The 14,367-nt window shown below is 47.7% G+C and overlaps 2 protein-coding genes and 1 pseudogene across 2 annotated transcripts in view; 2 read left to right on the forward strand and 1 right to left on the reverse strand.

Moving 5' to 3' along the window:
* Positions 1-14,367, reverse strand: part of LOC149441851 (uncharacterized) — a 409,050-nt gene that overhangs the window by 95,418 nt on the left and 299,265 nt on the right. The gene's annotated exons all lie outside the window — the stretch shown is intronic.
* LOC149441855 (uncharacterized) overlaps positions 1-14,367 on the forward strand; it is a 269,391-nt gene that overhangs the window by 13,719 nt on the left and 241,305 nt on the right. The window lies entirely within an intron of this gene.
* Positions 3,645-6,266, forward strand: LOC149441856 (uncharacterized; annotated as a pseudogene).

The following is a 14,367-nucleotide window of genomic DNA, read 5'->3' on the forward strand; positions in this document are numbered from 1 at the left end:
GAAGTGGAATGACATCCATGCCGATTTGTCACTTAGTAGGTTAGTAATGCGAGAGGAGACTGAAGGGGTGAGGTGAGGAGGAGACTGAAGGGGTGAGGTGTGGAGGAGACTGAAGGGGTGAGGTGAGGAGGAGACTGAAGGGGTGAGGTTAGGGGTAGAAAGATATATTTGTGTGTCATCAGCATAGAGATGGTACTTAAAGCCATGGGAGTTTATCAAGTGAGCAAGGGGGCGGTGTAGATTGAGAAGAGAAGGGGTCCAAGGACAGAACCTTCAGGGACCCCTACAGAGAAAGAAAGAGTGAAGAGGAAGAGGCAGCATTATAGGTAATGCTGAAGGAGCGCTGCTATAGGTAGGAGGAAAACCAGGAGAGAGCAGAGTCTCTGAGGCCAAGAGGGTGGAGTTTTTTGAGGAGGAGGGGATGGTCAACTATATCAAAAGCTGCAGAGAGGTCAAGTAGTAGGAGTATGGACTAATGGCCATTGGTTGGGAGGAGTATGGAATAGTGGCCATTGGTTCGGATGAGTACAGATTAGTGGCCATTGGTTGGGACTAGTAGGGAGCAGTGGCCATTGGTTGGGATGAGTACGGAGTAGTGGTCATTGGTTGGGATGAGTATGGAGTAGTGACCGTTGGTTGGGATGAGTACGGAGTAGTGGCCATTGGTTGGGATAAGTAGGGAGTAGTGACCGTTGGTTGGGATGAGTACGGAGTAGTGGCCATTGGTTGGGATAAGTAGGGAGTAGTGGCCGTTGGTTGGGATGAGTACGGAGTAGTGGCCGTTGGTTGGGATGATTACAGAGTAGTAGCCATTGATTGGGATGAGTACAGAGTAGTGGCCATTGGTTGGGCTGAGTACAGAGTAGTAACCATTGGTTGGGCTGAGTACGGAGTAGTGGCCATTAGTTGGGATGAGTATGGAGTAGTGGCCATTGGTTGGGAGGAGTACGGAGTAGTGACCATTGGTTGGGAGGAGTACGGAGTAGAGGCCATTGGTTGGGATGAGTATGAAGTAGTGGCCATCGGTTGGGAGGAGTACGGAGTAGTGGCCATTGGTTGGGATGAGTATGGAGTAGTGGCCATCGGTTGGGAGGAGTACGGAGTAGTGGCCATTGGTTGGGATGAGTATGGAGTAGTGGCCATCGGTTGGGAGGAGTACGGAGTAGTGACCATTGGTTGGGATGAGTACGGAGTAGTGGCCATTGGTTTTAGCAGTTAGTAGATCATTAGTGAGGTTTAGTAGGGCAGTTTCAGTAGAGTGTAGAGAGTGAAAGCCAGACTGTAAAGGGTGAAGAAGGTTGTTGTCGGTGAGGTGGGAGCTCAGGCGATTGTAGACTAAGCGTTCTAGGAGTTTAGAGGTAAATGGCAGCAGGGAGTTGGGTCTTAAGTTGTTCAGGTTGGTGGGGTCCAGGGAGGGCTTGTTAAGTATGGAAGTGATGTGCGCATGCTTTAGAGGGGAGGGGAAGGCACCATTAGAGAGGGAAAGATTGAAGATGTGAGTGAGGGAGCATAGGATGGAAGAAGAGGGTGACAGTAGTAGTTGTGAGGGGAAAGGATCCAGGGGGCAGGTAGTGAGACGGGCTTCTGAGAAAACCTTAGTGACCTCTTTGGTAGTAGCGAGGTCAGAAGAGGAAAGTGTTGAGGGAGGTTTAGTATAAGGTATGCTAAGTGGGATGGATGTCTGTGCAGTGGAAATGTCCCTACGAATTGCATCAATCTTGTTTTTTAAATGATTTGCAGTCTCGTGAGCAGTGAGTGAGGTACTGGGTGGAGGAGGAGAAAGTAGAGAGTTAAAAGTAGAGAAGAGACGATGAGGACAGATGACAAGGTATTAATAAGAGTGACAAAGTTGGCTTGTTTGGCAGCATGAAGGGAGGAATTGTATGCGAAGAAAGCAGATTTGGGATTTGGATTTACATCGCAATCGCTCCAACGCACAACTATGTTGTTTAAGATTTCTGGTGTGGTCAGTCTGCCACGGATGTAATGGTCGGGGCCTGATGCTTCGTGTTGTTAGAGGAACAAGTGAGTCTAATGTGGATGACAGTGAACTGTTGTAGACAGCAGTGGCCAGGTCAGGGCAGGACAGGGGAGAGATTCTGTCATAGAGTTGGTCAGTTGCAGAGTGGAAAGGAGCCGGGTTCAAGTTGTGAAGGTTTCTGCGGGTAATTGTTGGCTGCTTGGAGGGATAGGTGTTTGAAGACGAGGAGACTGTGAAGGTGATGAGATTGTGATCAGAGAGAGGAAAGGGGGTGTTTGTGAAGTTGTAGGGAGTGCAAAGATGGGAGAAAACAAGGTCTAATGTATTCCCATCAGAGTGAGTGAGGACCGTATACATAGTGCTAATGTATACCATGTCCACCACCACCCCTCTGTCCAAGTATACCACGTCGAGAGTCTCCCCTATGTTCAAGTATACCACGTCCACCGCCACGGCTCTGTCCAAGCATACTAAGTCCACCATCACCCCTCTGTCCAAGTATACCACATCCACCTCTCTGTCCAAGCATACCAATTCCTCCACCACCCCTCTGTCCAAGGATTTTCTCACCTCAAATCTAATCTGTTTCATGATGGTTTAATCCCAGATCACTTCTACATGTTTACAGTAAACATTTAAGCATCCACTGATTACAGAATACTAATACTGTAAGTCCTGACCCTTATATTATATAATTTGTACATTACATACTCCTGACCCCTGCACTATATACTCTGTTGTACATTACATACTCCTGACCCCTGCACTATATACTCTATGTTGTACATTACATACTCCTGACCCCTGCACTATATACTCTATGTTGTATATTACATATTCCTGACCCCTGCACTATATACTCTATGTTGTACATTACATACTCCTGACCCCTGCACTATATACTCTGTTGTACATTACATACTCCTGACCCCTGCACTATATACTCTATGTTGTACATTACATACTCCTGACCCCTGCACTATATACTCTATGTTGTACATTACATATTCCTGACCCCTGCACTATATACTCTATGTTGTACATTACCTACTCCTGACCCCTGCACTATATACTCTATGTTGTACATTACCTACTCCTGACCCCTGCACTATATACTCTGTTGTACATTACATACTCCTGACCCCTGCACTATATACTCTGTTGTACATTACATACTCCTGACCCCTGCACTATATACTCTTTATTGTACATTACATACTCCTGACCCCTGCACTATATACTCTATGTTGTACATTACATATTCCTAACTTCAGCTCTCTCCCCTCCCCCCACTGCTATATATACACATAATATGGATTCTCTTGTGTTCCCCCCATTTCCTCCCAGCTGGACATTTTATATCGGATGATGTGATTGGAGCACAGACTTTTACATGGTGATAATAATGTGATAACATCCTCCAACTTTGGACCCTTAAACAGAAAGTGATAATGAAGGAGGAGTCAATACCCCAATGATGGTGGTCTTCAGGATCAGTCCAGTCTTCATCTTGGTTGTTCTCCCCCCATCCTCACTCTCTGACCTCTGGTGGGGCTCAGCCCCGCTGTTCTTCATGACTAAATCATGGAGTAAATAAGGAAGTGCAGTACTTCTTGTGTTGGGAAGATGACGATGAGTGATAGAGGGGGTGGGGACCCTCGTCCTATAATCCCCTCATCACTGTCCCTCCTATAAAAGACAGTTCTGATTGTTTCCTCACTCTCTGACTAAGGTCCAAAGAAATGACTTGGTAGGAGATCAGAGGAGCCATTTCCTAGTTCCCTTGAGGGTGGAATTGTAAGCTCCTCAGAGACCAAGCTGCCTGATGTGGGTGGAGTCCTGGTTTGGGGGAACCAATCAGCTCCTGTCTAGTAATCCTCTTTGTCTTTGTATTTTAGTCCATGGCCGGGAGATGAGGAAAACCTCCGAGGATTGTCTCACTTTGTCTCCAGACTGGAAAGTAGAAGATGAGGACATCACACAGTATAGTCCAGGAGAAAACCCGGCTCCCTCCAATGTCCATCCGGCACCACCCAGTGTAGATGGACCATCGGATTCCTTGTATCCTGAGGAACCTCAGACTGTGCGGGACCGGGCCGGCCTTCCAACAGGGAAGAGATTCTCCTGTACTGAGTGTGGGAAGGGTTTCCGTTATAAATCCAAGCTTAATGAGCATAAAAGATCTCACACAGGAGAGAAGCCGTATGCCTGTCCTGAGTGCGGGAAATGTTTTTCACTGAAGTCCCATCTTTACACACATCAGAGATCTCACATGGGGGAGAAGCCATATTCCTGTCCTGAGTGTGGGAAATGTTTTGTAGAAAAATCAACACTTATACATCAGAGGTCTCACAAAGGGGAGAAGCCGTATTCATGCCCTGAGTGTGGGAAATGTTTTTCGAAGAAGTCCGATCTTTACACACATCAGAAATCTCACACAGGGGGAAAGCCATTTTCCTGTTCTGAGTGTGGGAAATGTTTTTCAAGGAAGTCCATTCTTTACATACATCAAAGATCGCACACGGGGGAGAAGCCGTATTCCTGTCCTGAGTGTGGGAAGGGTTTATGGTGGAAAACAGAGCTTAATGTACATAAAAGATCTCACATGGGGGAGAAGCCGTATTCCTGCCCTGAGTGTGGGAAATGTTTCTCTTCTAAATTCTGTCTTAATGAGCACAAAAGATATCACACTGGTGAAAAACCATATTCCTGTCCTGAGTGTGGGAAACGTTTTTCACAAAAGTCTAATCTTAAAACACATCAGAGATCTCACACGGGGGAGAAGCCACATTCCTGTTCGGAGTGCAGGAAATGTTTTTCAAGGAAGTCCAGTCTTTACAGACATCAAAGATCTCACACGGGAGAGAAGCCGTATTCCTGTCCAGAGTGCAGGAAATGTTTTTCAAGCAAGTCCAGTCTTTACAGACATCAAAGATCTCATACGGGGGAAAAGCCATTTTCCTGTCCTGAGTGCAGGAAATGTTTCTCTTCTAAATTCAATCTTAATGAGCACAAAAGAATTCACACTGGTGAAAAACCATATTCATGTCCTGAGTGCGGGAAATGTTTTTCACAAAAGTCTAATCTTAAAATACACCAGAGATCTCACACAGGGGAGAAACCGTATTCCTGTCCTGAGTGCGGGAAATGTTTTTCACAGAACTCCAGTCTGTATACACATCAGAGATCTCACACGGGCAGAAGCCATATTCCTGTCCTGAGTGCAGGAAATGTTTTTCACAGAAGTCCAATCTTTCCAAACATCAGAGATCTCACACGGGGGAGAAGCCACTTTCCTGTCCTGAGTGTGGGAAATGTTCCTCACTGAAGTCCTGTCTTCCTGTACATCAGGGGCCCCACACAACCCTGGAGGTGTATTAGTGCCTTGAGTGCGGGAAATGTCTTCTAGATGAATGTTGCTGGACATCCCAGCTCTCATGTGGGGAAGAAGCACACCCAGATATACACCTCAGATATACTCCATGGCTGACCTTCATCATGGAAGAAACAGTCCATAAGGAGATCAGAGGTCCCCAAAGACATGGATGAAGTGTGGGATCGGGTCGGCCATTGATGGCAGGAGAAGTTTTCAATGTATTTTCCATCAATGGAAGACATTCCAGCAGCTCAGATGTGATCCTAATAACATTGGTTCCCCCATTCACACAGGAGGAATGGACATGAACTCTCACTGAGGGAATTGCTATACAAACATTCTATGAATAGACCCCCAAATGTCAGGAGACGTTTCTATAAAGACGGGAAGTATGGAGCAGAGAAATGAAGAGACCTCCCAGCAATGTTATTACCAGGCTGCAGCTAGGGGGAGCTCTAATGTCACCCCAGCAGAGGGATCCCATCTAGCCCACATTAACCCTCTCTCTGCCAGAGCTGTTTCTGCATGATTTTGCACACATGGGAAAATGCAGATTTTGGTCCTGAAGATGAGATAAACCCCCAAACATCTATTCTGTGACATCAGAGGCCCTGGAGAATAAAATGGTGGTGATTGTTAAGGTGTTCCCCGTACACAGATTCCCCTTCATATCCGCCTTTATTTCCTCCTTTCCCCCATTTTCTATGTTGGGATCTTTTCTACAATACTTTGTTATAATAATGGAACACGTTGTGTATTGTATTGTACACCAATAATAATGACTCCGCCCCCACATTCCAGACAAGGGATCTTCCTGACCAATCAGATTTCTTCCTTTACTATTTCCTGATTTTTATGCTTCAATCTTGTTAAATGTAAAATTATAATAAAACATTTATTGAACAAAAACTATTGTGTGTGTCGGTGCAATGACGGCAAACTTCAATATAGAACATTGCTCCTCGGTGACACCTCACACCCTTCAATAACGGCGCAGAGTGCGGGGGTCAGCAGTATATCATATACAGCCCACCATACAGAGTGCAGAGGAGGCTGTAGTGTGCCCCCCCCCTCCTGATCCATACCAGACCACATGTCCACAACATGGGGGTCACCTTACCAGGGGGGATTCCCCCAGGCATAGCACCTTGTCACCTTGGCTGGTGGCTGTGGGGATCTGTGGGTGGGGGTTATATTGGATTCTGGAAACCCCCTTTAATAACAAGGGGCCCCCATATACCGTCCCCCCATGTGAATGAGTATGGGGTATATAGTACCCGACAATAGCACCAGCCCAATGACAGCTCCCTAAACTGTCATCATCTACATAAGTGAAGGGACAGGGATGGTGGGACCTTATTACCCAAATGTGACCAGTGACCATATTTGGTCAGTGATGTCACTGCTATCCCCGCCCCCCTTCCTTACATGGCAGGGATTCCCAATGACATCACTGATTCCTGGGGGTGTGGCCGCTGTACCCATCCATGTCTTCCTCAGGCACCAGTGACAGCGGGAAGCTGTTATATATAGAAGTGGTAGAAATGTCTCTTCTATATGTGATGATCGGCTCCTGCAAAACACGGGACCCGGAACAGGCAAAGTTTGGTTTGTACTGTCGTCTCATCCCTACTCTCCGACAACTAAACCCAGAGATCATCCCAAGTGGTCATTGTATTTGTCCCTTACATTGGTGACCAATGGGAGAAGGACCCCTTATATCAGTGGTCAGTGTAGTGGTCCCTTACATTAGTGACCAATGGGAGAAGGACCCCTTATATCAGTGGTCAGTGTAGTGGTCCCTTACATTGGTGACCAATGGGAGAAGGACTCCCTTATATCAGTGGTCAGTGTAGTGGTCCCTTACATTGGTGACAATGGGAGAAGGACTCCCTTATATCAGTGGTCAGTGTAGTGGTCCCTTACATTGGTGACCAATGGGAAAAGGACCCCTTATATCAGTGGTCAGTGCAATGGTCCCCTACATTGGTGACCAATGGGAGAAGGGGCCCTTATGTCAGTGGTCAGTGTAGTGGTCCCTTACATTGGAGACCAATGGGAGAAGGATCCCCTTATATCAGTGGTCAGTGTAGTGGTCCCTTACTTCGGTGACCAATGGGAGAAGGACCCCTTATATCAGTGGTCAGTGTAGTGGTCCCTTACATTGGTGACCAATGGGAGAAGGACCCCTTATATCAGTGGTCAGTGTAGTGGTCCCTTACATTGGTGACCAATGGGAAAAGGATTCCCTTACATCAGTTGTCAGCATAGTGGTCCCTTACATTGGTGAACAATGGGAGAAGGATCCCCTTATATCAGTGGTCAGTGTAGTGGTCCCTTACATTGGAGACCAATGGGAGAAGGACCCCTTATATCAGTGGTCAGTGTAGTGGTCCCTTACATTGGTGACCAATGGGAGAAGGAACCCTTATGTCAGTGGTCAGTGTAGTGGTCCCTTACTTTGGTGACCAATGGGAGAAGGACCCTTTTATATTGGTGGTCAGTGTAGTGGTCCCTTACTTTGGTGACCGATGGGAGAAGGACCCTCATATCAGTGGTCAGTGTAGTGGTCCCTTACTTTGGTGACCAATGGGAGAAGGATCCCCCTTACATCAGAGATTAAATTATTAGTTCTTTACATTAGGGACCAATGGGAGAATTCCCTTCTATCAGTGGTCAGAGCAGTGGTCCCTTACATTTGTGACTGATTGGAGAATTTCTGACTGATTGGAAGACCTCAGTTATGAGGAATGACTACAAACATGACATGTATTCTCCTTGGAGACGAGATCCTTCAGAGGAGATATGATAATGATGTAGAAATATATTTGTAATGTAAATGTGAGAGTCGGGTAGTTCTGCCAGTAGCTGAGATGTGACGTGATCTGTAGAAGGATGTGACTGTAGATCTAGTTTCATTCCGTGTTATTAGAGATACAGTATTTAGTCATCAGTCAGAGACATATGGTCACCAATTAGCATGTGAAAGGACAGAGCTGCTTCTAGGCCAGGAGAGACACCAAGATGTCAATACAACTCATCCATGTAGACATGGATTTCTCACCTTCCTGAACCTGAAACAAGAGCTGTAGGCTGATCAGGTGAAGGCTCCAAAATGTCTGCCAGCTCTGATTTATACCAACAGATCAGAGGAATCTATTTCATCTCTCATAAAAGCTAAAATATTAGTTGCAGAGAGATGAAAATACTTCCTTCTGATTGGACACATTTTAGGCTCCATGTCCATATAAAACTGAATATGTATCCTCTGTAGAATCCCGGGGAAACACACAAAAATGGCACCTGATTGTGACAGCTGAACAGTGATTGGTACTGTCACGATCGGACTGACGCGCTGGTGTCAAAAATCCTATCTCTGACCCAATGATCAGAGTCATTCCTGGTCCATTGGATCCAGGTCACTTCAGAACACAGAACGTCCTGTAGGCTGATACAGAAACATCCCCCAGGGTTGATTGGACAAGGGCTAAAGTCCCACCCACATTCAAATTTCAATAAATTGAGGAGCCTGAGATATGGACGGGGTGATTCCTATGGAACCAGTACAATTGGGGAATTGCAGACAATTCTGACATGCTTCTGTCACAGGATAAACCTCGATAAAGTTTATTTCTGTTTTTATCCCTTTTATTTTCCTAGTGAATAGCCAACTCTGTGGGTCTTCTTGTCTTTTTTGTAATTCCTTTTCTTTGTATATATTTTATGCACCGCTCACTTCCAGGATAATAAATCTAAAATTAATAAGTGACTTCTGTGCACTAAGCTCGGGCTCATATCTCCAGAGAGATTGTTGTATTGTAGTGTCTATGTGCTCGGTCTAAGTTCATTGAAAATCTGTATGCAATTGTACTGTGTGTTGGCAGATTGCCTGCAGATTGTAAAGTAGCAGATCTGCTAAACGGAGATCTGTTTGTGTGTGGTGGCCCAGCAGACCAGTCTGTGGACAAACTGTTGGGTGGTGGCAAGCTACCGTGTGTGGTGTGTCTGGTGTGGGGGTGTGTGGATAGTAGAAGAGTGATTAACAACGGGGTTCTAGCTTGTAGGATAGCTGGAAATATTTTATTGAAATAAAATCTTGCAACCGGCTTTCATTTTATACAAAAATACAAAAAATAAATAAATACATACAGTATTCAATAAGCTGGAAACATAAACAAAAACAAGAACAGGATACATCTCCCTAAATCAGATATATACTTTCTACTGAATAATAACAGCCTGTATGGCTTTACTAACTGGGCAGGTAAGAAGCAGAAAAAAAAGTAAAAAAACATCACCAAGACCTTTATGGCCTACTTATCAAGCATTAAATTCATCCTCCACTTGTAGGGGAAGCAACTTCCTCTAAACAACAACAGCCTTTAGGGCTTTAAAAAAACACTACTTGTCTACTCAACCAAAGCTAAGGAACCTAGACCTTCAGGTGCACATAGCCTTTCTTCAAAAAGACTTCTTAGCAAAATCTAGGGGAGTGAATGAAGAGGAAAAACAGGAAAGCAACCTCACCAAGAGATCAACAGATTGCAGCTACAGGCCTGATGTTCCTCCACGCCTCTATCCAGGTCCTTTGCCGCAACCTGTCTTTCTCTAGACCCCGAATTTTCCCAACCTCACCAAGGATGTCACACACCACCACCTGAACAGGAAGGACTTTCTGCCGAATGGAAACCTGACACCGTGCATTCCATGTGTAGTAACGGGTCACTAGACAAACTAGAAAAAGAGTGTTCAAATCAAAACCAGTATGACTTTCCAATGCCCCATATACCCACTCTGCATAAGACATGCAGTGTAGGAAGGGGATGTCTAGAGCCCTCCCCACCTCTTTATACACCTCTATGTTAAAGGGACACTGAAGCAAGAAGTGGTCCATAGATTCCACCTCACCCCCACACTCTGTCCTCGGACAACCACGGTTATCCAGAGAACGGTACTTCAGGTTTCCCCTCACATAGAGCCTGCCGTGGAACGCAAGCCAGGCCTGGTCCCTAAACTTCAAGGGAATCCTTTCCATATTTATCAAACGTAGCCCCTCCCGCAAAATATGGCCCGGGCAATCCTTCAAGGCCAATGGTGCATGAAACGCAGAGGCCACGACCCTCTCCCTCAGGAGTCTCCCAGGGAGTGATCTGACCTCTTCCGCAGTCACACACCACCGCCTCAGTATCTTCAAGCACGGAGCGACATAAGCCGGGAGCTTACCATGCCTGACTCTCAAGCTTCTCACTGGCCCGCCTCTCTCCCAACAGTTCAGAAAAGGCTTAAACCAGACTTGGAAAAGGCCTACCCATGCAGGCGGTCTCTCTTTTAACATGCTACCAAGATTATGTTTAATAAACATCAGAGAGAAGAAAACAACTGGGTTGACCATACCTAGGCCACCCTCCCGCCTGGATCGATAAGTCACATCCCGCCTCACAAGGTTCAGTCTGTTCCCCCATAATAGCTGGAAGAAGCAGCTGTAAACCCTTGTGTAGAGAGACTCTGGCAAGAGACAAACGAAACTGACGTATAAGAAAACAGGGACCAAGTAAGTCTTGATTAGGTCAACCCTTTCCCTTAGGGACAGCCGCCACCCCTTCCAGCATTTCACTTTAACATCAGCATCTGCCAACCTGGACTCCCAATTTGTTTTGCTGTAGTCGTCAGGGCCAAATTCGATGCCTAGCACTTTTACCTTCTGTCGGGGCTCAGGGAAGGCATCCGGAAGCTCGAAGCCTTCACCTTCCCTGCCCATCCAGAAAAATTCACACTTGTCATGATTAATCTTGGAGCCTGATGCCTCTGCATACTGCTCCATCACCGAGACCACCTCCTGCGCCTCACCGGTCCCAGAGATGAATACAGATACATCATCGGCATAAGCCACGACCCTCAAAGGTGGCTCACCAGTAGTGCCCACCGGCACCCCGCCCAACACCCCGCCATCTATCCTTCTAATGAAGGGGTCGATGGCAAAGGCATAGAGCAGAGGGCTCAGCGGACACCCCTGGCGCACCCCCGAGCCGACCTCAAAGGGCCGCCCAATCCAACCATTGATCAACATGAAGCTCTCAGCCCCTCCGTACAAAGCCTGAAGCCATCCAATGAACCTCCCCTCCAGGCCATACCTGTCAAGGAGATGCCAGAGGTACTTGTGGTCGACCCGATCAAAAGCCTTAGCTTGATCCAATGCCAGCAAGTACTTCCCACAGCCATCAGCCCTGCACCGCTCCAGAGCCTCCCGGACAGCTAACACAGCTGAAAAAGTACTCCTGCCCTGGACTGAGCAGTGCTGCTGCTGCGAAAGTAGACCGTCTGCCACTGACGACAAGCGCCAGAAAAGGATCTTGGCCAGGATCTTTCTATCGACATTGAGCAGGCTAATGGGGCGCCAATTCTCAATCATCGTAGGGTCCTTACCTTTTGACAGCAAGATCACAGCTGACTTCCTCATGGAGGGAGGGAGCGAACCCTCATCCAGACAGCAGTTAAACACCTCTGCTAGGTGAGGTGCCAAGCTAGATTTAAAAGTCTTAAAAAACTCCGCTGTCAACCCATCTGGCCCCGGTGTCTTTTTAATGGCCAGACTGTCTATCGCTTTGGCAACCTCTTCAGCTGTGATCTCACTTGTCAAACTTGTGGGCGGGGTGTTATTCTCCAAACCTGGTGTAGAGTCCAGGAAGCTTGACATCCCTGCCCGGTCAAGGTGCTTCTCTTTCAAAAGATCCTCAAAAAAAGCCCTTGAAACCTCCAAGATCCCTGACCTGGATTTCGTCAGGGATCCTGTACTATCCCTCAGGCCGCTGATCGTCTTAATTGCTATGCTCCGTTTACAATTCTGGTAAGGGTCGGGTGAATGGTACTTCCCATAGTCCCTCTCCAGAACCAAAGAGGCATGCCGATCATACTGATACTTCTTCAAAAGAAGCTTAACCTCTGAGATTGCCCCAGAATCTCCACCCTCTGAGACAAGGCGGTCAAGCTTTCTCCGTAACTGCTGATAGGCAATGTATTTCTCAAGTTGTTTCCTCTTACCTAGGGCCTTGAAAAACCTGCCAATCCGCACTTTGGTAAGCTCCCACCATTCCGACTTACTGCCGCAGAAATCCAGGATGGTCTCCTGAGCCCGAAGAAACTCCTCAAAGGATCGTCTCACCTCTTCGTCCTCCAGCAGAGCCGAATTCATCCTCCAGACACCCCTTCCCTTCAGCGGTGTATCTGAGGCATTCAAAATCACAGTTAACAAAAGGTGGTCGGAAAACTCCACCGCCTGACACTCAGGTGCCGAGAAAGCGGAGTCCCCCTTTAAAAAAAACCTATCTATTCTACTCTCACTTCTACCTCACCTAAAAGTGAATCCCGTGCTGTCTGGGCTGCGCGGAAGGTCGAAGATGGGAGATGCTTCACCATGTTATTCTCCACCTGCAGCCTTACGGTCGCCGACCATCCCCCAGTCCAGATCCCACGATCGTCCAAGATTTTCCTAAGGGGTGCTAACACTTCCCCAAACCGATTTAGCCATACAATAATATCCGCCGAGGGGATCGACTCATCCTGACCAGGATTGTAATGTTTTTGACAAGGGGCTGCCTAGAAATAACTTTTGGTGCCAGGCCCTCCTACCTGGGGGTCCCCTTCCACTCATTTTCATATTTTTGCCAGAACAAGTCTAGGCACTCCGGCTTCACAAATGACACGTCATACTCGCCGGTCCCCACCGGGGCTATAAAAGCAAATATGTCTACTGCTTTGAAGCCCATATCCAGAATTCTGTCAACAACATCTCTTCTATTTGGGGTGGTGCTTCCTCTGTCCCATTTTAGCTGGACAACGTTCCTTCTTTTTATAGTTGGTGGTGATACCCCTGCCTGACCCTCCGTTGGTCTTGCTACCCCCTGTCTATTTTTTAAAGCCGCTGAATAGCTCAGGGCTCCCTTGGCAACCGGGGCTGAGACGGGGCCTGCAGCTGGGGCTGAGACGGGGCCTGCAACTGGGGCTGAGACGGGGCCTGCAGCTGGGGCTGAGACCGGGCCTGCAACTGGGGCTGAGACCGGGCCTGCAACTGGGGCTGAGACTGGGGCTGAGACTGGGCCTGCAGCTGGGGCGGAGACTGGGCCTGCAGCTGGGGATGGGGCTATACTGGCCGCAGCAGACACTGCACCAACCAAACTGGCCTCACATGAAGCACCCATAATATCAATATTTGCATTTGCTGCAGATTTGTCACACACAACCACACAAGTGTCCGACACATCACTTACAGTCCCCGCAGCTGGAGAGGCTTTCAACTGCGGCTTCACCACCTTCCCCTCCTGCGATTTGCAACTGTTTTACAGCTTGCTGGGAAGTTTTTCCCGCTTTACAAAAACCGATTTCTCAGTCTTTTTTGGCTTCAGTGGCCTAGGGCACTTGTCTGCCTCATCACCAGTGTCATCAGTTGAAAATGCGAACTGCCGTCCGTGCAGGGGGGACTCTAATGCAGTCACAAATTCCATGGCACCAACCTCCTCCTCCTGCTCCACCTGGGTACCCCAATCTAGCCGCTGTTGCTGAGGGGGGATGGGTTCCGACTCACCCTCCACTTTCAAACATTCTCCAGCACGCTGAGAAGTAACTTTGCTGCTTTCTCCAACCTCACCTGGGGGTCTGACAGGTCCCCGGATGACACCGCCTCTCCGATCTGGCCCCTCGCGACCGCTAGGGATCTGTCACGGGCCTGCCTGAAACGCTCCTCATTCATGTATTTCTCCCGCATGAAACCGCTGGATGCTTTCAGGGTCTCCATTAGATCACATTGCTGGCGCACTGCCTGCTCCATACGCTCCAGCTCAGGCTTCATAGCTTGCAGCTTCGTGCTCCACACACGATCATAAGATGACTTGAACTTCCTGAGGTCATTTTTCATTCTGACCAGCTTGTCTTCCTCCTTGCCGATCCTTGCCACATGGGCGGCCACACGGCCCCGATAATCCGCATACGATTCCCCTCCTTTAGGGCCTTTTCCCAG

This window comes from Staurois parvus, unplaced genomic scaffold, assembly GCF_062004578.1.
Source record: "Staurois parvus isolate SC_StPar_1 unplaced genomic scaffold, SC_StPar_1.0 ptg000941l, whole genome shotgun sequence".
NCBI lineage: Eukaryota > Metazoa > Chordata > Amphibia > Anura > Ranidae > Staurois > Staurois parvus.